This window comes from Plectropomus leopardus, chromosome 11 (genome assembly GCF_026936395.1).
Source record: "Plectropomus leopardus strain MGB_pleo_1.0 chromosome 11, ASM2693639v1, whole genome shotgun sequence".
Classification (NCBI taxonomy): Eukaryota; Metazoa; Chordata; class Actinopteri; order Perciformes; family Serranidae; genus Plectropomus; species Plectropomus leopardus.
The window spans coordinates 424,239-445,319 of NC_142186.1; the positions used below are offsets into that span (position 1 = coordinate 424,239).

Below are 21,081 nucleotides of genomic sequence, written 5' to 3' on the forward strand. Positions count from 1 at the left end.
TTGCATTGAAATCTTGATCATTATGATTAGTAAACATCAGAGGGATCAATGATTCATTTAGAGTGCTCATTTATTTTGAAACTGACTTCACAAAATTCTCCACATGAAAAAAATTACATGATCATTAACAGGGAGATGAATGTAGATAAAAATAATGCTGAAATGTATCGCTCATAAATAATTTAAGATTTAATATTAACTTAAATGCGCCTGACATTTTACAGAACGTCATGGAAGCTGCAAAAAAAATAAAGCTATCAGTGAATTTGGCAAGCAACCTTAAAAGAGTTCTAAAAAAAAGTTTGGCTGAGGAGTGCTACTTAACATGTATAGGTTTCAAAAATAGCTGCTCTTTGGATACAGGTATACAGAGAGAGGTTAGACCATGGATGTATTATAAGGGTTAGACTTGTTATTTCTTTTGTTAGTAAGTCACAACCAAAATATTCCAAAATTGGCACACTGTTTTGCAAAAGTTAAAAAGTCTTAAATAAATGGGTTTGATGCCTATGTGTTTCAGCGTACGGTCTTCACCAGGGCATATAAAAACATGTGGCAGCTCACAGATATACCAAGGCTGATGTCAGGTGCCAGCCAATCAGAGGAACACTAGATAGCTATCACAGGTGCAATCAATGAAGTGAGTGTGCACACACTCAGGTAACTCCAAAAAACCACTATGTGCTCAAGACCAGCAAATTCATCACACAATCAGCAATCAGATACAGATCTAATAATACATACAAATACATTGACAAATAAATGAAAATCCAAAATTGTACAGGGTACATGAATCCTCAATATAGGTTCCAATGCTTCCCTGAAGGACTCAGGAAGTGCACTTGGTCCTTCTTCATCTCAAACCTTAGAGATGGCACCATCTCTATCCCTGCCATCGCATTGCTCTTCAGGCACAGCCAGCATCTCCTCTAGCAGCGCATCTTTAATGTGGTCTATGGAGTAGCTGTCCCTGTATCTTGAGTCAGCGAATGAGGCCCTCTCCAGAAGATGCTGTGTTGTAGGTGCACTGTATTTGTCCTTCTAAGACTTTTGTCACTTTTCTTTTTAGGTTGGGAGTGGAGCGGTTTAAATAGGGTATTCATTAATTAATCATTTAATTGATAAGAATAATAACAATGAAATTAAATTATTAATTAATTAATAATTAATACCAAAATAGCTAACTATAACTAACTAACTAACTAACTAACATAATGCAAAATGATGACTCAGAAATATATGAATTGGTATAAATATGAAGTAGAGTAATCGGAGTCAACTTCAGCTATCAGGAACAATAAGTTTACATTGAAAATTAGAGTTAAAAAACCTTGGAGCACCACCCATTAAAATGGAAAGGTTGATAGCGCATTTTGCCTTATAAATTAGTTTAGTGTCATCATTTGAAGTTTGCTACAGAGTTCTTTTTCCAGGTGTACAGGGACCTGACATTATACACACACACACATCACAAGATCAAGTCTTTATAAATGAAAGTTTTATTAAATGACTCACTACACATCAAAACTACTCCTAGAAAACTACAAATGAATGAGTTTAGGAGTGAGTAGGGATAAATGATGACAGCGAATACAGCAAAGACGCAAAGTGAATAAAATGACTAAATGAACAACAAACTCATAAATAAAGCAACACTAAAATTTAAAGCTGCAAGCATCGAGGCTACTTGCTGAAAGCTGACTGATGAGACCGCGTCTCTGAGAAGGGGCAATACTGCAGGCAGCAGTGAGTTAGTGTTTCTTCCATGTAGTGCTAAGGCTGGAGATGGCCTAAGTCACTTTAGCAGGTGTGTGTGTGCGTTGTGATTTGCCATTGACAGTGCTGTTGTGGGCTTACTCACAGCAACGAATGTGGGGAAAAAATGACAGTATATTTTTCCTTTTTTTTTTGATGATCTAAGTAAGTCCCTAAATGTGTCTGTCATTGCTGCTTAAATATAACGCTGCAAAGAAGGCCTGGAAAATTGCTAGATACAATAAAGTCAGCTGGTTGGTAGTGTTTTCCTCCTGTACCCTGGAACCTTAGATCATCTTGTTTGTTTGTAGAAAGCTGAGGCCATTGTTTTTAAACATAACAGTATGTATTTCAATGTTGCTTACCGTTAAAACTCTCTGACTGACTGCACCACCGTCCACTATTCTGCAACGCTCTCTATCAGTGTCCTTGAGTGTTGAGTAGTATAACAATGAAGAGTGCACTTTCACTCTCTCTCTCTCTTTCTCTTTCTTTCTGTGTGTGTGTGTGTGTGTGTGTGTGTGTGTGGTCAAACATTGGGTGAACAATGGAGTAAGAGCACTATCTAGTGGACAGCTATAGAAGGCAACTAGTTTTAAAACCCCCCAGCATCATTTCCTGCATTATATGGTCTATGAACAGAGTTTTCCTATCAGCGCATTTGGGAAAAATATGAGTGGAGGCTGATTTGCTCCATTTTTTCTGTGAAAGGCTTGTATCAGGTGATAATATGGGTGTATTGAAAAAATTAGTCAGGCTCTAGGAGAAATTTCAAAAAATGTATATAAAATTAAAATTGGTGGACTTTATGTTGTGTTTAGGTCATGGTTCCAAGAGGCTTTTTTGTAGGTCTTGGGCTTTTACATAAGTTTCTTAAGTTTTGTAGCTCTAGGTTAAACGTTTCGCAGGGGCTGCTTTGCTGAAAATTAGTAGGTGGTGCTCCAGAGCACATTTTGGCACATCACAGCAAAAAAAAAAAAAAATCATATCAAATAACACATCATAGGACTATTGATGTGTCTGCTACGTTTCGTGAGTTTTTAAGCATCATTAGCCCCTCAAACGTAACTTCCTCTTTTATGGTGAAGAACGCCGCAGAATGGCAACAGTGTTTGATGAAATCAAAAATGGCGTGCAATTTAACATCACCAAATTTAGAAAATACTGGTGTCCAGATTTGAAGTCGATCAGATGAAATCTGCAGGACAACTGTTGAAACCAAAGAGACACTAAAACAACAAAAAATGTGAAAATTCAAATTAAAATGGCGCACTTCATGTTGTGTTTAGGGAACAGCTCCAAGAGGCTTTTTTGTAGGTCTTGGGCTTTTGAACATGATTCTCAAGTTTCATAGCTCTAGGTTTAACGGTCTGCAGGGGCTGCTTCATTGAAATTTTCTAGGGGGCGCACAAGAGCCATTTTTGAACATTAATGCAAAAAAATCATATCAGTCACAATTTAGGACTTTTGATGTCTGTGCCACTTTTGGTGAGTATTTTTTCTGTGCATCATGAAAGTCTTTACAGTATTATGAGAGCATTTGAGGTTGCTCAGGTGTATCTGCTATAGGAGACACATTAAAGTGTAAAAAAACGAACTTCCTGTTAACACTAGGTGGCGCTATGACTGAGATTCAAAATTGTGCTGCAGATGTGTTCAGGCCTGGACTGTCATCAAATGTGTGAAATTCCTGCGTCACAGGAGCACTGTTCAACAAAAATATTCATTTTCCATCATCACCAACATCTTAATGATTTTTTGACACAAGTTTGAGATCAATCAAGTCAACCTGCTAGGAGCTGGACCTCTTAGTGTAAAACTTTATCTTTCCTTTGTCAATAGGTGGAAGCTCTCAGTATCGAAGAAAATTGTCATATAGATGTGTTCAGGGTGGGACTTTTATCAAGCGTGTGAAGTTTGGGGCATCTTGGATCGTGTATAATACTTTTAAAAACTACTTCCTGTTTGGTGGCGAAACACGTAACTTCTTGGCCCCATAACTTTCACACCGTTACACAAAAATGAAAACTGGTCACAAACTAGGGTCGCCCACATCTGAAAAAAGTGACTGAGTGTAAATAAGGGTTACACATGATTAAAATACAAAAACTAAAATATATAAAATATATTGTAAAACATAAGATATATATATATATATATATATATATATATATATATATATATATATATATATATATATATATATGCATACATATATAGTACTTTTATATATAAAATGTATAATTACATAGTATAAATATGAGTGATGCGGATATGACATACAGTGGGTACGGAAAGTATTCAGACGCCCTGAGATTTTTCACTCTTTGTTATATTGCAGCCATTTGCTAAAATCATTTAAGTTAATTTTTTCTCTCAATGTACACAGAGCACCCCATATTGACAGAAAAACCCAGAATTATTGACATTTTTGAAGATTTATTAAAAAAGAAAAACTGAAATATCACATGGTCATAAGTATTCAGACCCTTTGCTCAGTATTTAGTAGAAGGGACAGGTGATGAGCAGTGCCTGGTGTTCTCCACACATACCGCTTAGAATTAAGGCCAAAAAGTTCTATCTTGGTCTCATCAGACCAGAGAATCTTATTTCTCACCATCTTGGAGTCCTTCAGGTGTTTTTTTTAGCAAACTCCATGCGGGCTTTCATGCGTCTTGCACTGAGGAGAGGCTTTCGGCGGGCCACTCTGCCATAAAGCCTCGACTGGTGGAGGGCTGCAGTGATGGTTGACTTTCTACAACTTTCTCCCATCTCCCGACTGCATCTCTGGAGCTCAGCCACAGTGATCTTTGGGTTCTTCTTTACCTTCCTCACCAAGGCTCTTCTCCCCCGATTGCTCAGTTTGGCCAGACGGCCAGCTCTAGGAAGGATTCTGGTCATCCCAAACGTCTTCCATTTAAGGATTATGGAGGCCACTGTGCTCTTATGAACCTTAAATGCAGCAGAAATTTTTTTGTAACCTCGGCCAGATCTGTGCCTTGCCACAATTCTGTCTCTGAGCTCTTCAGGCAGGTCCTTTGACCTCATGATTCTCATTTGCTCTGACATGCACTGTGAGCTGTAAGGTGTTATATAGACAGGTGTGTGGCTTTCCTAATCAAGTCCAATCAGTATAATAAAACACAGCTGGACTCCAATGAAGGTGTAGAACCATCTCAAGGATGATCAGAGGAAATGGACAGCACCTGAGTTATATATGAGTGTCACAGCAAAGGGTCTGAATACTTATGACCATGTGATATTTCAGTGTTTCTTTTTTAATAAATCTGCAAAAATGTCAACAATTCTGTGTTTTTCTGTCAATATGGGGTGCTGTGTATACATTAATGAGGAAAAAAATGAACTTAAATGATTTTAGCAAATGGCTGCAAAACAAAGAGTGAAAAATTTAAGGGGGTCTGAATACTTTCCGTACCCACTGTATATGGTTATGCTGACATATTTTAGACTTATCATGGTAAAGGAGCAGGTTACTGTTTATTGCTTATATATATATAAATGTGTATTTTATTTATCTTTGTCTTTCTACTGACTTACTGCAATTAATTAATTTCATTAATATCTAATAAACTCAGAAACATAAATAGCACATCAAGCAGTTGTTATATGTCCCACTTTTGTGGTGTCCTCTCAGATAGTCTCCACCATGTTTTGCTGTGCTGCACAGGGACGATCCAGGCATGAAGAGAAAGGCAAGCTGACACACAGATGAGGAAAATGTTGTTGATAAATACCAGCAGAAGTAGTCTTACACTCACCACAGATTACAACTACAAAAAATATGTGAGGTTATCATTTTCCAAAACTGCATTAGAACATTTTACCCAAACAAAGAGCACACCATTGGGAAGCCTTGTATATGGTTTAGTAAAAATAAGGAAAAGGGAAAGGCTTGCAGAAGACAGGGAGCTGATACTCAGGATGAGGGTGCTGTCTTAGTGCAGGGAGTCTTCAGGCTCTATTGAATCCCGTGTAGCTCTTTTGCTGAAAGAGGGAGGGAGAAAAGGACAGGAGGGTTAGACATACCTTTATAGGCCTGGGTGGGAAACCGCTTTGGGAGATGAGGCGTGTTTGTTCCCCAACTTCAGTTATGAAACTTTGTTAGTTGTGTTAAGTTTGCGCTTCTCATAGTGAAATACTTGCTTGGAAATTAGCTTTTGCTGTGCTAACCTCAGCATTTGTCTATAAGGTCTCATATGAAAGGTCTACAAATATTGATCCTTTTTTAATAATTTATCAGACTTTGATCCTCTGTCAGCCTGCCCGTCCCTGTGTCCAAGCTTTGTCCTTTGTTTAAAAAGGTCTAGGCTACTTCACTGTTCTATGTCGTCACACTACTGTTAATGTAAGAGAGTGATTTTGATACAAAGTGTAAACCACTGCATGTGAATGCATGAATTAGTCAGATCTGTGCTCCAGAGGAGAGCCCTCATCAGACTGTGTAATATTGCACTTTACTGGATTTATACGATTTATAGAACAATAAGATTGGGGAGTTAAAGGGGAGAAAAGGCTTGTGTGATTTATTTTACAGGTCAGTGTGAGTTACATGTCAGCTTTGTTAGAGATAACATGGTGCTTGATAGCAGAGTGCTATTTTGTGAAATATTAGTATTGATATGGATTAAGAGTGCATATTTGAGACTAATAAATAATGTAAAAACATCACTGTAAACAGAAACGCAATTTAAGGGTGACTGTTTTAGCTTTGGGATTCTGTTGGCTCCATTTGTCTTTATTATGTTTCAGCTCAGCTGATTTTCCATTGATGGCAAAGGGAGGGAAGCTGAAAGACCTGACTGAGATCACAGGGTAAATCATTTAGAAAAATGAAACCTACTAGGCTTAATGGGGAATTATTCTAAACACTGAAATTGTTACACTAAAGTATTATATTATCTTTAATTATTTTGTTATATATCTAATCATGTTATTGTATATTGGTAACTTACAATAGGAGCACTGGGTGCTCGAGGAACTATTTTGAAGCGGGTTATAAAAACACAGAAGGCTCTAGTTTAATGCAGTTCATTAACGTATAAATCCAGTAGAGGGCAATGTTACACAGCCTGATGAAGGCTCTCCTCTGGAGCACAGATCTTACTAATTCATGCATTCACATGCAGTGGTTTACACTTTGTATCAAAATCACTCTCTTACATTAACAGTAGTGTGACAACATAGAACAATGAAGTAGTCTAGACTTTTTTAAACAAAGGAAAAAGCTTGGACACAGGGACGGGCAGGCTGACAGAGGATCAAAGTCTGATAAATTATTAAAAAAGGATCAATATTTGTAGACCTTTCATATGAGACCTTATAGACAAATGCTGAGGTTAGCACAGCAAAAGCTGATTTCCAAGCGAGTATTTCACTATGAGAAGCGCAAACTTAACACAACTAACAAAGTTTCATAACTGAGGTTGGGGAACAAACATGGCTCATCTCCCAAAGCGGTTTCCCACCCAGGCCTATAAAGGTATGTTTAACCCTCTCTCCTGTCCTTTTCTCCCTCCCTCTTTCAGCAAAAGAGCTACACAGGATTCAATAGAGCCTGGAGACTCCCTGCACTAAGACAGCACCCTCATCCTGAGTATCAGCTCCCTGTCTTCTGCAAGCCTTTCCCTTTTCCTTTTTTTTACTAAACCATATACAAGGCTTCCCAATGGTGTGCTCTTTGTTTGGGGTAAAATGTTCTAATGCAGTTTTGGAAAATGATAACCTCACATATTTTTTGCAGTTGTAATCTGTGGTGAGTGTAAGACTACTTCTGCTGCCATTAATCAACAACATTTTCCTCATCTGCAAGTCAGCTTGCCTTTCTCTACACCTGGATCGTCCCTGTGCAGCACAACAAAGCATGGTGGACACTATCTGAGAGGACACCACAAAAGTGGGACATATAGCAACTGCTTGATGTGCTATTTATGTTTCTAAGTTTATTAGATATTAATGAAATTAATGAATTGCAGTAAGTCAGTAGAAAGACAAAGATAAATAAAATACACATTTATATATATATAGAATATCAGCATAACTATACTATATATACTATCATAATATACTATCATATTTATACTATGTAATTATACATTTTATATATAAAAGTACTATATATGTATGTACTTATATATATATATATATATATATATATACATGTATGTATGTGTGTGTGTGTGTGTATATATATATAGTTTAGATATTTTATGTTTTACAATATATTTTATTTTTTGTATTTAATCATATTTGACCCTTATTTAGCACTCAGTCGCTTTTTTTTCTTTTGCCTCTGACACTTGAGCTACTGAAATGTGTGAATCTCCCGAGTGTGACATTAATCAGTCTAATCTAACCCTGGCAGTTAACATTAATCTTCAAATATAAGCATGTTTTACTTTAAAAAAGCAATTTTTTTGTCTCCTTGTAATGTATTCAGATGGCCCGCCAGACACTTACGGGAACTATTCGAAGCCTCCATGTGTCATGTGACACCCGAGCATTTTGAACTTCCGTTGTCAGTACTCCGTTTGTTCTAGTGCACTAGTCCGACCCTTTTTATTAGCTGACAGTATGTCGGCATTAGTAACAGAGAAATATGATCTGACAGGCTGTGAGGGTGTGGGATGGCTTTTTAGCTGTCAGGAATATTTGTATACACATGGTCCAGGATATTTCTTCCTCTGTTGGGGATCTGGACATGCTCGTGGAAATTAGGTTAGACAGATTTGAGGTCTATTTGATTAAAATCACCAGCTACTATGAAGATTCCATCTGGTTGCCTGGTGATGTTTCTGCTGATGGCATCATAGAATTTTTGCAGTGCATTTTTGAAAGTGCATCTGTCGGAATGTAAACAGCATCAATAAAAACACTGGTGAATTCTCTGGGCAGATAATATGTACAACATCTGCGTTTGAGCACCAAGCATCATTTATATAAACACAAAGTCCTCCTCCTCTCCTCTTACCAGAGTCTTGTGTCCTGTCTGCTCTGAACAAGGTCTGCTCATCCAGTGCAACAGCTTGAACTGGGATTTTAGGGGTTAACAGTGTCTTTGGGAAGATGTGTGCAGAGCAGTCTCTGATGTTCTGTTGCTGAGTGAGCCTCAGTTGCATCTCATCCATTTTATTCTCCTGCAACCGGACATTAGCCAGAAGAGAGCTTGGTAATGGAATGGCTCTCTGTCCAAGCCGGCTCTCCTACCTCTTCGTCTGGCTCTTTCGGTTTCGTTTCTCCCCTCTGGTCAGACTGGCAGCTCAGCATATGCTATTGGTGGAGATCCTCTCACGGTCTGGTGCATTCAGTCCAAGACTCACACAGCTTTTCCTGATGATGATAAGTGCTTCTCCATCATTGAAAAGTTGTAATTCAGTAGAAGGGGCCATGGAGTTGAAAATGTTTGTTAAAAAAAATGTAGCAAAAAGTAGCAAGGATTTGAGGAGCTACTGGCTCCTGCATCTACATAAGCCGCCGTCATAACATTTCAGTGCCTCACATCAAGATAGAGGGTCAAAAAAACTTCATCATGACTGGGGGTAGGCGGTATATCTCATGTTTTCAAAGTACTGCCACTTAATCTACATGTGATAAATGTGATCACAAACACTGACTATAAATTGTCAATTTTTAGGCCTCCTACATGAGACTTGCCTTTGAGTGTCGGCATTCTTGCACTCTCCTTTGGCTGTCTCTCACAGACACACACACACACACACACACACACACACACACACACACACAGGGCTTTTGCAGAGCTTCAGGCCCTAACTACTTAGTCGCATTTTGCGACAATGGAGCACTTCTGCAACTTGTATAATAGGAATGCTGTGTGCCTGTGCCCTGCAGAGCTGTTTAGCAGGCCTTTGCATCTTAACCATGAGGGCTTCAGAAGTCTCTCTCTCTCTCTCTCTCTCTCTCTCTCTCTCTCTCTCTCTCTCTCTCTCTCTCTCGAGAAGCCTGAGGGGCTTAATTGCGTAATTGCGGTCCTGCCTGCTGCCAGTAGAAGGGAAGAACAGTTAATCCATACTGTTGTTTGAACTGGGCCAGGAGAGGATGAGAGGGAGGCAGGATGCAGTGATTACACAGTCCTGTGTAGACACAGACTGGCTTGTAACTCATTTATTTAGTTCCCACCACTGGCCCAAAGACCAACTTCCTCATTATCTGTACAATTTTCCTCCCCAAACCCTTTTTTTTGACAAAGCAACATATTTTAGGAGTTCTTAAAACAATTTGATTGAAGAAAAAAATACACTGATGAAATAAATAGATGCAAGCAGCAGTCCTGACATTCAATCACATTCTCAGCCAACAGAAGGACGCAAACTTGCTGCAAACTTTTTGCAAAATTGCTACAAACGTGCAGGAAATAGGCCATAGCGGTCTATTTCCTGCACTTCCCCGCAATTTGCCAAGACATTTGGATTGATGAACAAATAACATTGTTTTTTTTTTGTTTTGTTTTTTTAAATTGTTTTTATTAATTACCTTTTTGAGCTTGCTTATTTATAGTGGAATTGTGTATCTCTGTCCCACAATACTTATTAAAATGTATTGTTGATAGGGTCAAAATTGATATGAATGAAAATACTGCTTTATTTGAATTGTTCACCAATTTTACAACATATGATCTTACAGAGGTACTCAGAATGCAGCTTTCTTAAAACTTGATTTAATATAAATAATAATAGCTAGCATTAGTATACACTGGCAACCAATTCTAAAAATGAACAGATAACTGGATTTGCTTGATCCCTGGCTTATCTTTGCTCTGCAGCCGTAATACGCACATCAGGGTTTTTAAAAACCAGACCCAACCGGGCCCGCTATGTGAGCCTGCCTGCCCCAACTTGCTCATACACATAGGCATTAATCAATGACCTGAAGCCGAACTGCATACCTGTCAAATGAAACTGAAAGTTTCTGGTAATAACTTGCTTGCTGTTGGCTATATTGTATGTCATTTACAGTAAATATCACAATATGAAACATGTTTTCTTTCTAACATGTTGATTACACGAGCACACAGCTGATAGGTACAGTGGTTTGTTTACATTATGTTACAGAAGTAAATAGCCTGTTTATGGATTCAATGTGGACAGAAAGACTCTTGCTTGTTGTAGCTAATGGCATGGTGTGAGTCCTACATACACTATATGGACAAAAGTATTGGGCCACACCTCTTAATCATTGAATTCAGGTGTTTCATTCAGTCCCATTGCCACAGGTGTATAAAATCAAGCACCTAGTCATCCAGTCTGCCGTTACAAACATTTGTGAAAGAATGGGTCGTTCTAAAGAGCTCACTGAATTCGAGCATAATATAATAGGCCACCGTTGCAACAAGTCAGTTCGTGAAATTTCTTCCCTCCTAGATGATCAGCTATAAATTGTATCATTGCAAAGTTGCAAACATTTAGGAACCACAGCAACTCAGCCACGAAGTGGCAGGCCACGTAAAGTTACAGAGCGGGGTCGCAGAGTGCTGAGGCGCATAGTGCATAAAAGTCGCCAATGTTCTGTTGACTCATTTACTGCAGAGTTCCAAACCTCCTGTGGAATTAACATCAGCACAGAAACTGTGCACCGGGAGCTTCATTGCATGGGTTTCCATGGCCTAGCAGCTGCATGCAAACCTTACGTCACCAAGCACAATGCCAAGTGTCGGATGGAGTGGTGTAAAGCATGCCGCCACTGTACTCTGGAGCAGTGGAAACATGTTCTGTGGAGTGACAAACTGCAATGTGTCAACTGTAAAGTTTGGTGGAGGAGGGATAATGTTATGGAGTTGTTTTTCTGGGGTTGGCCTAGGTCCCTTAGTTCCACTGAAGGGAAATCTTAATGTTTCAGCTTACCAAGACATTTTGGACAATTGTATGCTTCCAACTTTGTGAGAACAGTTTGGGGAAGGCCCTTTTCTGTTCCAGCATGACTGTGCCCCAGTGCACAAAGCAAGGTCCATAAAGGCATAAATGGGTGAGTTTGGTGTGGAGAAACTTGACTGGCCTGTACAGAGCCCTGACCTCAACCCAATCCAACACCTTTGGGATGACCTAGAATGGGGAATGCGAGCCAGGCCCTCTTGTCCAACATCAGTGTTTGACCTCACAAATGCTCTTCTGGGTGAATGGGCAAAACTTCCCTAAAACACACTCCAGAATCTTGTAGACAGCCTTCTCAGAAGAGTGGAAGCTGTTATAGCTGTAAAGGGGGGGCGAACTCCATATTAATGCCTATGGATTTAGAATGGGATGTCATGAAAGCTCCTGTAGGTGTTATGTGTAGGTGCACCAATAGTCAAGTCAGGTCAATTTTATTCATAAAGCCCATTATCACAAAACAGGGTTTGCCTCAGAGGGCTTTACAGCATACGACATACCTCTGCCCTTAGACCCTCACATCACCTAAGAAAAAATACTTTCGTCCATATAGTGTATTTGCAAAGGGAATATTTTAACAGGAAATTTTGACTAAAGAGATTTTTAAAGGCCTGTGCCTGGACAAAAGTCAAATCAGAAAGCCAGAGCGCAACAGTGTTGATGAGAAAGCTGCTTGTTGTGTGAGAGAGAGAAAGGGAAGAGAAGATGTAAATTGGATTTTTGTGCAGTGTTTCTGTAAATTATAACAGCTTACTTAGAACACTGCTTTGTCCCATTATGACCCGCCCCACCTGAAACCTGTGATATTTGACAAAAAGCTTACCAAAACCGCCCAACCCGCAGGCTGTGGGTTGACCCACACATCATTACTTTGCAGCTATTTGCAGATAATTACATCACCATGTGTGGAGATGTAGTTGCACACCTGGCTACCCCTTCACAGTAATTTTTCAGCTGTCCATAGGTGATAGAACAGTTTATTTATACTGGTCATTTTCAAGATGGAGCGATAATGGTTCATTAAACTTAAGGTATAAAGCTTTTCCTTAAATGTAACTAGTAAATATAGCTGTGGCATAAAGGTAGTGAAAGTACAGTATTTCTTTCTGAGATGTGGTGTATGGAAGAGTAGAAGTAAAAACTATGTGTTGGGATTTCATCAACAAAGGCCTGGGATGCCAGAAAAGTTCTGAGGGTAAAACACAGTTTGATGGTGTAAAACACAGTTTGATGGTGTTGAAGAAAACAAGGCTGCTGATGTCCGTAACAGCTACTTTGCAGAGGCCTGAGCCAGCAGCAACTGCTCTCCTCCATCAATTTTCCCATTACGACCATCTGCCGAAGAGATTGACCAATGCAGCATTGGTCTTATGAAGCAAGCAACCTTCCGTCTACCCATGTCCACTTAAAAGACTGTTTGTTAAAACACTTTGTACATTGGTTATACCAACGACATAGGACTGTCTCAGGCCATCCCTTTAACCAATATACAGAGTGACACCTCAGTGGTGATGAAAGCCCAGCAGCTCGATAAATGGGCTGCATCAAACAACATGCTGTTCAGTGGAGAAAAATCTGTGGAACCGAGAAGTTACTTCTCCAGAAACCTACCACAACCTCCTCCTCTGTTTCTTGGGGGACAGGAGGTCCGAGTAGTGACCACCAGCAAATACTTAGACTCTTTACCTGTAATCTGACCTTAGGGGTACACTCACATTGAACAGGTGATGATAAAAGCCTCTAAATGGCTCCACTCTCTGACTGTTCTGTAGCCCGACACGGCAGCAAGAATCTCGTTACCATCTACACAGCTGTGATCAGACCATGACTGGAGTATGGTAGTGTCCTCCTGGGGGGGTGCGATAAAAGCCAGGCTGCACTGCTGGAGACGGTGCAGAAAAGGGCCCTGAGGATCATTTACAGAGACTATAACCTACCACTGCAACTTCCATCTCTTCAGAACAGGAAGGAGTGGGCAGCCACCCAGCTGGTCAAAGAGTTGACAGATGTACAACATCCACACCAGGATTTGCTCCCACAGACAAAAGCAGACAATACAAACAGACAGCTACAGAGCAGTAGCAACCTCATGCACATCCAGTGCAGAACCAACAGGTTTAAAGCAGCAACCCTGCCTATAGCAGTCAGACTGTACAATACAGGAGAAAATGATACAAAAGATAGTTTTAGTGGTAGAAGTTTCTGGGGTTTGCTGTAGTGTTGTAAATTGCTGATTTAATGACTTTTGAAATGCGTGCATGGTATTATAAAGTATGGTGTGTATAAGTAGGCTCTTAATGTCTAAGTGTACAAGTCTGATTAAAGTATAATAGACAGCAGTGCCTCCATGTTATTATTTCATAACCTTCACAAGTATGGGCACAACACTAGCCAACATGTAACTGGCGACGTGTGACAGTTTAGTGGTCAGCTGATCCAGACCAGTTGAGCTGCTTGGTAGTGAGAGCAGAGGAGAAGCCCACAGCTATCATGATGCTGGCACAGAGCTGCACATTATTCTAGGTTCAGGTTTCATCCATATTCAGCAACAGCAGCTGTGCTCGTCATTGAGAGCTCACATATTTCTCCTGTCAGTTCTCTCTCACCCTCTCTTTCATTGTCTTAGTAGCTTGTTGCTGTCGCTCTTTCTGTCACTGGCAGGACAAGGAGAAGAAACAAGCTCTAGGAAAAAATCACCCATTAGGTCCGTTTCACACAGCGCAAATGAGCAGCCAATGACTGAGGACAGACAGTTGTTAGTAAAGGCTTTGAAACTGCAGACTGTCTATTATTCAGACACAGAGAATATCACCTTTAAACACAGTGCCTGTATTTGACATGGGACTATGCACACACGTTCTACCCTCACTTGACCCATTCATACCAGACTGCTACAAACCTTCCCTATATCTAATTTAGGCATCATGAGCTGGTATAAAGGAAGGATGGAGCCCACCAGCTTGATGTACTTGTTGTACTTGTTGTCTGTGCAGAGGTGTTACCTCTGTGCCCACTTTTTTCTGCTTCTGGAAGTAGCCAGTTGAAATTGTCTCACTCACCCACTCATGTTCTCTCTGTCAGTCTCTTGCATTTTTTGACTGGTCTTGTAGTGGATTACATAAATACAAGGGTGTAAGATACATCCATTGTATTGATGCATTTATTTATATTCCTGCAATCAAACTACATCAATAGGTAAAAACAGCAAGTCGTACTTCTAGTGTGACTTGTGTTGATCTAAAATATTTTATAAGGTATAAATCCATTGTATTGATACTAGAAATTTGAGCCTAGTATTTTGCACGTCAAACTTTATGTGGATGTATTTTTCATGCTTAGAATGATAAATAATTGTAAATGTTACTCTGGTTCATTCTCCTGTTCTCTAATGTCCTGGATGTGTATAGTGTCAGCACTCATCAGTGTGTTTTCAGATAATGGTGGATCGTGGCAGGTCAACGGAGAGCGAGAGATTGTAGTCTGCGTTTGCAGTCCAAGGTTTGGACACATATTTGCCCTTACTAAAAACTGACATGTTGCTTTCTGTTTGCAGAATATGCAGATATGAGATCAAATGCAACGGCAATTGGCTATCTAACGCTTGCGTAAACTTATTATGTTGATTTACTTCTGATTCCCTAGCACAAAAAAAAACGGCTGAATCCTGACCTATACTATCCAGTATCCAGGTATTTGTCTCACACACATTGAATAAGAGGTCTTGCACTGAATGTGTCATTCAGTGCATCATACTTTTTAACCTCCATATCAAGTCCATATTGCTCTTGTATCCCCAACCATGTATCGCAACACACATTGTATCGTTGTTAGAAAGCAGTCTCCAGATATCATGAGACTTCCTCTTCCTGTTTAGAGCGCCTGTATGATTTAATGAAAACAACAATATAGGGCTGCAGCTAACGATTATTTTAATAGTCGAGTATTCTATCGATTATTCTGACGATTAATCGAGTAATCGGATACTATTTTTTTTTTATTTCATTAAATTACTTGAGCTTAATTTAATAGTAATACAAGACAGAGAAAATAATAGAAGTCAGTTAAATTAACAACCAATTCAATTCCTCTTAAGATAAACATTTTTATTGGCAGACTTAACATAACTGAACTGGTAGCTGCTTCTTTAAAGAAAGAACAGAGTGCATTTACGTGTCAGTGGCACATTCTGGATTTTAAAGATGACAAAAAAAGTTGACAAAAAAACTTAAACATATTGCCACATTACACTCTTCTTGTTTTTTGTTTTTCTAAAGTGCAAAAATAAATAATAGTAACAGTAATTTCACATTACTTTTTAAGAAGGTATAAATAAAAATTAAAAGGTAAAACTGAGGCATAATAATAAACATTAAATGTCTTTCTCCACACTGATGTGTGTCTGTGTGTGTGTTCAGCTCTTTAAAGGAGCCTGTGGTTGCAATGAAGGAAAGTAAGCATATCAACATGCTCAGAACTGAGGCTCGCCCTACGTTTTGATGCAATATTCCCTGCTGCAGAAAACAGGCGCTCTGATGGCGTAGATGTTGCCGGGATACACAGGAAGGACTGTGCTAGCTTTGACAGTGTTGGATAGCGTGGTGCATTCGCTTTCCACCATGACAGCGGATTCTCCTTCTTGGATAGAGGATGTTCTCCAAAGTACATCAAACCTCCTTCTGGACAGTTTGACTCAACTGCTGCTCCTCATCCTCTTCATCACTGGTGCTTTGAGTCTGATGACCCCAGTATCTTTTCGAAAGCAATGATTTAACATCCCCTGATGTGTTACTGGCATGTCTTGTGCTGTGCTGGGAGACCCAATATCACTTGCATTCTTGTGCCTCGCTTCCTTTTTTGCAACAAGTGCCATGGTTTGTACTGTGCTTTGGACCTTGAAAACTTCATCAGGAGACAGGAACTTAAGTTTTCTAAACCTGGGATCTAAAGCAGCAGCAAGTAGGACATGGTTTGATTCAGGTTGAAATACAGATAGTCCTTGCCATCTTGCTGCAGATCTGTTCTGTCACATCAGTTTGGTATGACTTGACTGGTGCAGTCTCAAAGGCTGGAGTCTGTATGGACTTCTTAAGACTTTGCACAAGATGTAGAAGTGCAGAGAGGGTAACATATTCTTGCCCACTCAGAAACAGAGTTGCTCCTTCAAATGGCTCAAGGGCCTGGAATCACATCCCACTGTTCAGGCTTGAGATCAAGGTAGTGTTTTCCTCTTGGTGTCACTGCTGGGTCAGATAATGCAGCAGTTACTGGCCATCTCTGTTCCAGCAGCCTGAACAGCATGTGGAAAGTACTGTTCCAGCAGTACTTAGATCTTGCACCAGCATGTGTTATGGTGTGCCCATTTGCTGCTGCTTATCCTTTAGTTTGCTGCATGCTAGCTCAGCTCTTCTTAAAGTGTTCAACCAAGGCATCTTGCAGCAGCTACACACTTAGAGAGATAGCCTGGTTTTTTCTTCAGAGCGCCCTGCCCCACCAAGTTCAGCGTGTGTCCTGCACATCGCACTGATGCCCATCCATGTTTTTCTGCCAAAATCTTAGCTGCTGCTACAACATTAGCGCCGTTGTCATGGACAACAGCTTTGATTTTCTCTGGTGGAATGTCAAATTTTGCAATCACATCCTCAATCCACTCTGCAATATTTGCCGCTGTGTGTCTCTTCAAGGGCATTGTTGTCAGGCTGTGGGACTCCATTCCCCAGTCCTCCCCAAGAAAGTGGCACGTCCACACCCAGATATGCTTCTGTAGCAACGCTTGTCCAGATGTCGCCAGAGAGCGATGCTGTCAGTCTCTTTTAGCATGTTTTTTAACTTGCCTTTAATGTCCTCGTACTTTTTCTCCATCATTTTCATGAAATAGGTTCTTGAAGGAAGCGCATAGTTTGGATTGAAAGTGGAGATCATCTTCTGGAATCCTTCATCCTCCACCATGGACAGTGGCGATGTCTGTGACAATCATGTTCAGAATGCTGTTCAGAACTCTGCAGCTTATGCAGTTGAACATGATGGAGCCCTCTGTACGAAGCTGTCCAAAGTACCACTCTGCGATTTACTGAAAAAAGAAGTAGTAGAGTATAATTAATTTTGTTATTTATTCATTGATTACTAGGCCTAAATTAATGGTTAATGTACATATTATGGTGTGATCTACAACTGATGACCCTACTCTCTGCAATACAAATAACATTAATAAACCCAATATATTGTCGTTAATATAATATACCTAAACAAATAAATAACAGACAATGACCAGGTCTGACAACCTCTGGTGTGGTGTGTGTGTGAGACAGAAAGAGAGAGAGTGTATGCTATGTGGCACAATCATAAGAATAACGTGAATGAAGCGTAAAGTAACTAGCATTTCTTTTTCTGTGTAATCTTCTAACAACACTTCACTAATACACTTTTTCACATAATGCCTCCCTATGTGGCCACTACAATTATTTAAGTTAATCAGCCATTATTTAGCAACATGTATGTTCTTTACGTGCCGTAATCTATACTAGCAATCACTGATCTAAATTAAATACTTTTGTGAACGTGACATTAACATTAGACCTACCTGTTGGATCCGCTCGGCAAACTTGATGCGTACGGCAGGTGCTTTCGGTTCAGGTGCTGTAGCATTGAAGAAGTGCTATTATGGAAAGCTAATTTGTTTTGCAGTGCACGATTGTACTGTGTTTTTGCCCGATTTAGTTTATAATGGTCCCACACTTTCGATAGTTTACGCTGCTTTTGCTCTCCCTGTCGCCGTCCTCGGGTCTCCGGCTCTCCATTTTGCATTCCACAATTTGCGCGGATGTCAGCATCAAAAGCGGAAGTGGCTTAAACGAAGCATCGAGTCAGAAAATTTTGCCTCGACGCATTTTAGTAATCGAATTACTCGAAAAACTCGAATCGTTTCAGCCCTACAACAATATTTTGCACCAGTTTATTGATAACGTCTCTCAAGAGGAACTTGAGAGATTTTGGCATTGTTTTCATTAAATCATACAGGTCCTCTAAACATCCCCCACATTAGGCTTGTTACCATTTTAGACTCACATGGTTCCACTTGGTGGCGCTTACCAAATGAACTGATTGGAGGAGGAAGACAGGGAAGAAGAAGAAGAAGAAGAAAAAAACAAAAACTCGCGGAAAATTGCAAATAGCACCAGAACCTGATGCTTTCTATTTCAGCACCCTTGTTAACATATTAGAGCAGCCTCAGTGTTTGCGTGAGCAGCACTGCTTGGCTGCTGCTCAGCTGCTGCTCAAATAAAAACCCTCTGACAATGTTTCTTTTGACAGATTCCCATCAGTTCACAACAAAAAGCTTTTTATCACAAAATATTTGCAAGAATATGTTGTTGACAACAGAGTTGCTTGCAGGGCTCCATAAATTAGTGGAGTATGTGCTTTTAATTATGGAAATACAGTAGTTAGAGCTGCTCTGCAGCAGTGTCGCAACAACTCCACAACTGTTGTGCTTTCTGGCAGTTTGGCCTATTGCCAGTTTGTTTGACGCTAGAATGATGCTGCACGTCATAGACAAGTTGCTGTCAGTGTGAGTAAGAGGCACTATGCTAAGACTGTGTACTTTGTTGTGTGCTGTGTCATCTCAATTGTCAACTTCTGTGAAACTGACACGCCAGTGCAGTGAATAAATACATAATTTCTACTTCTTACCTTTTGAGGGGAAGAATCGCAATATCATGATAGAATTGTTATGAGTTATCCTCTGATTCACACCCCTACTGTTCAGTGTGTCGAGATGCCACCAAAACATTTGAATGTATGGCTTATATCACTAGGTGTTTTTTTTCCTGGTGTTAAAGGCTGCATTACAGTAAAGTGATGTCATTTTGTAGACTTACCAGATTGTCCTCGCTGTTCTGTTATTTGCATTTAGTTAATTTGCCTCAGAGGGCTTCAGTGTATAAGACCCTTGGACCCTCATCTCGACTAAGGACCCCCCCCCAAACTCCAACGAGGGAAAAAAAACCCCAGTAGAAACCTCCGGAAGAGGGACTGAGAAGGAAAGGGTTCTTTTTACCCGTTACAGGGGTTCTTTTTCGGGAGTTTTTCCTTGGGTGATGTGAGCGTCTAAGCGCAGAGGGATGTCGTACTCTGTAAAGCCCTCTCTGTAAAGCCCTCTGAGGCAAACCATGTTTTGTGATAATGGGCTCTACAAATAAAATTGACTTGACTGCAATAGATGTTGTTGCACAACAACAAAATTACCATAGTTTATGACAAGTCAAGTCAAGTCCATATTTTATAAAGCCCATAATCACAAAACATGGTTTGCCTCAGAGGGCTTTTCAGCATACGACATCCCTGACAAACTGATGCATAGGAAAGGAAGAGGCAGAGATGCAGAGCAGCAATAACATATAACAGTAATAGACAAGAATATTATTAAATGTCGTTCATGATAGTTATTATATTACATGCATAAATGCAAAGACTTAGACATTATACAAAGTGCAAGGTAGATTTATAAGTTCGTTTGTTTTTAAATGTAGTTTAGAAAATAAATGAAATTAAAATGAGTCCCTAAATCCTGCTATATCCGTGTGGATCCATTATTTCCACACTACTGATGACTCTTAACAATAATCTCATAGTGTAAATATTTTTGTGAAAGCACGAATATTCAGCCTACATTATTGTCAGAAATATTGAGATATTTCATCTCTCCATATCACCCAGCCCCAGTATGACTGTACTAAACATCACTCGCTTCATATTATGGGTCATAAATGAATACTATTTTGTGTCAGTGTCACTGTAAGGATACTGGTATAAGTACTGGAGTCATCATTTTTTAAAACGATACCCAGCCCCATATGTTATAAAACTGAACGTGCTGAAAGCTCTTCTTGGAGCAGCGTGTGGATAAAACAGATATAACTGATTGCATATATACTCAGCAGTAAACCTGACGGAGAGCATGTGGAGCTGCAGCAGGTCTGTCCGTGACAGCAGTTCTCCAGCTGTCCCCCAGACTGCTCTCTCCTCTCTATCTGCCTGCCAGTGACACTACCATTTGTGTGTGTGTGTGTGTGTGTGCGTGTGTGCGTGTGTGCGTGCGTGCGTGCGTGCGTGCGTGCGTGCGTGCGTGCGTGCGTGCGTGTGTGCGCTCTTGGGTTGACAGCTCTGTGCGTGATGGTGACAGCAGCTTCTAAAGTTGCTGTTCATTAATGTGACTATGGTGCCTGCATGTGCTTGTTTGGCATGCCTTTCATTTTATATGAAGATAGTTGCCTTAGTAACTTTTTGCATACTTGAACTGATTTTGTGTTTGTCTGTACTTTATTAAAAGTAAAATTCATCTACCGTATTTAAACTAAGTATTTAAGAATTTAAATTGCTGTAAGTATATAGTACAAGACACTTTGCTGGTTAGAGTCTAGGTCTAGTTCTA

At 39.9% G+C, this 21,081-nt stretch overlaps 1 protein-coding gene and 1 pseudogene across 1 annotated transcript in view; one reads left to right on the plus strand and one right to left on the minus strand.

Moving 5' to 3' along the window:
• Window positions 1–21,081, plus strand: part of snrka (SNF related kinase a) — a 59,450-nt gene that overhangs the window by 5,759 nt on the left and 32,610 nt on the right. The gene's annotated exons all lie outside the window — the stretch shown is intronic.
• Window positions 12,925–17,673, minus strand: LOC148188173 (E3 SUMO-protein ligase ZBED1-like; annotated as a pseudogene).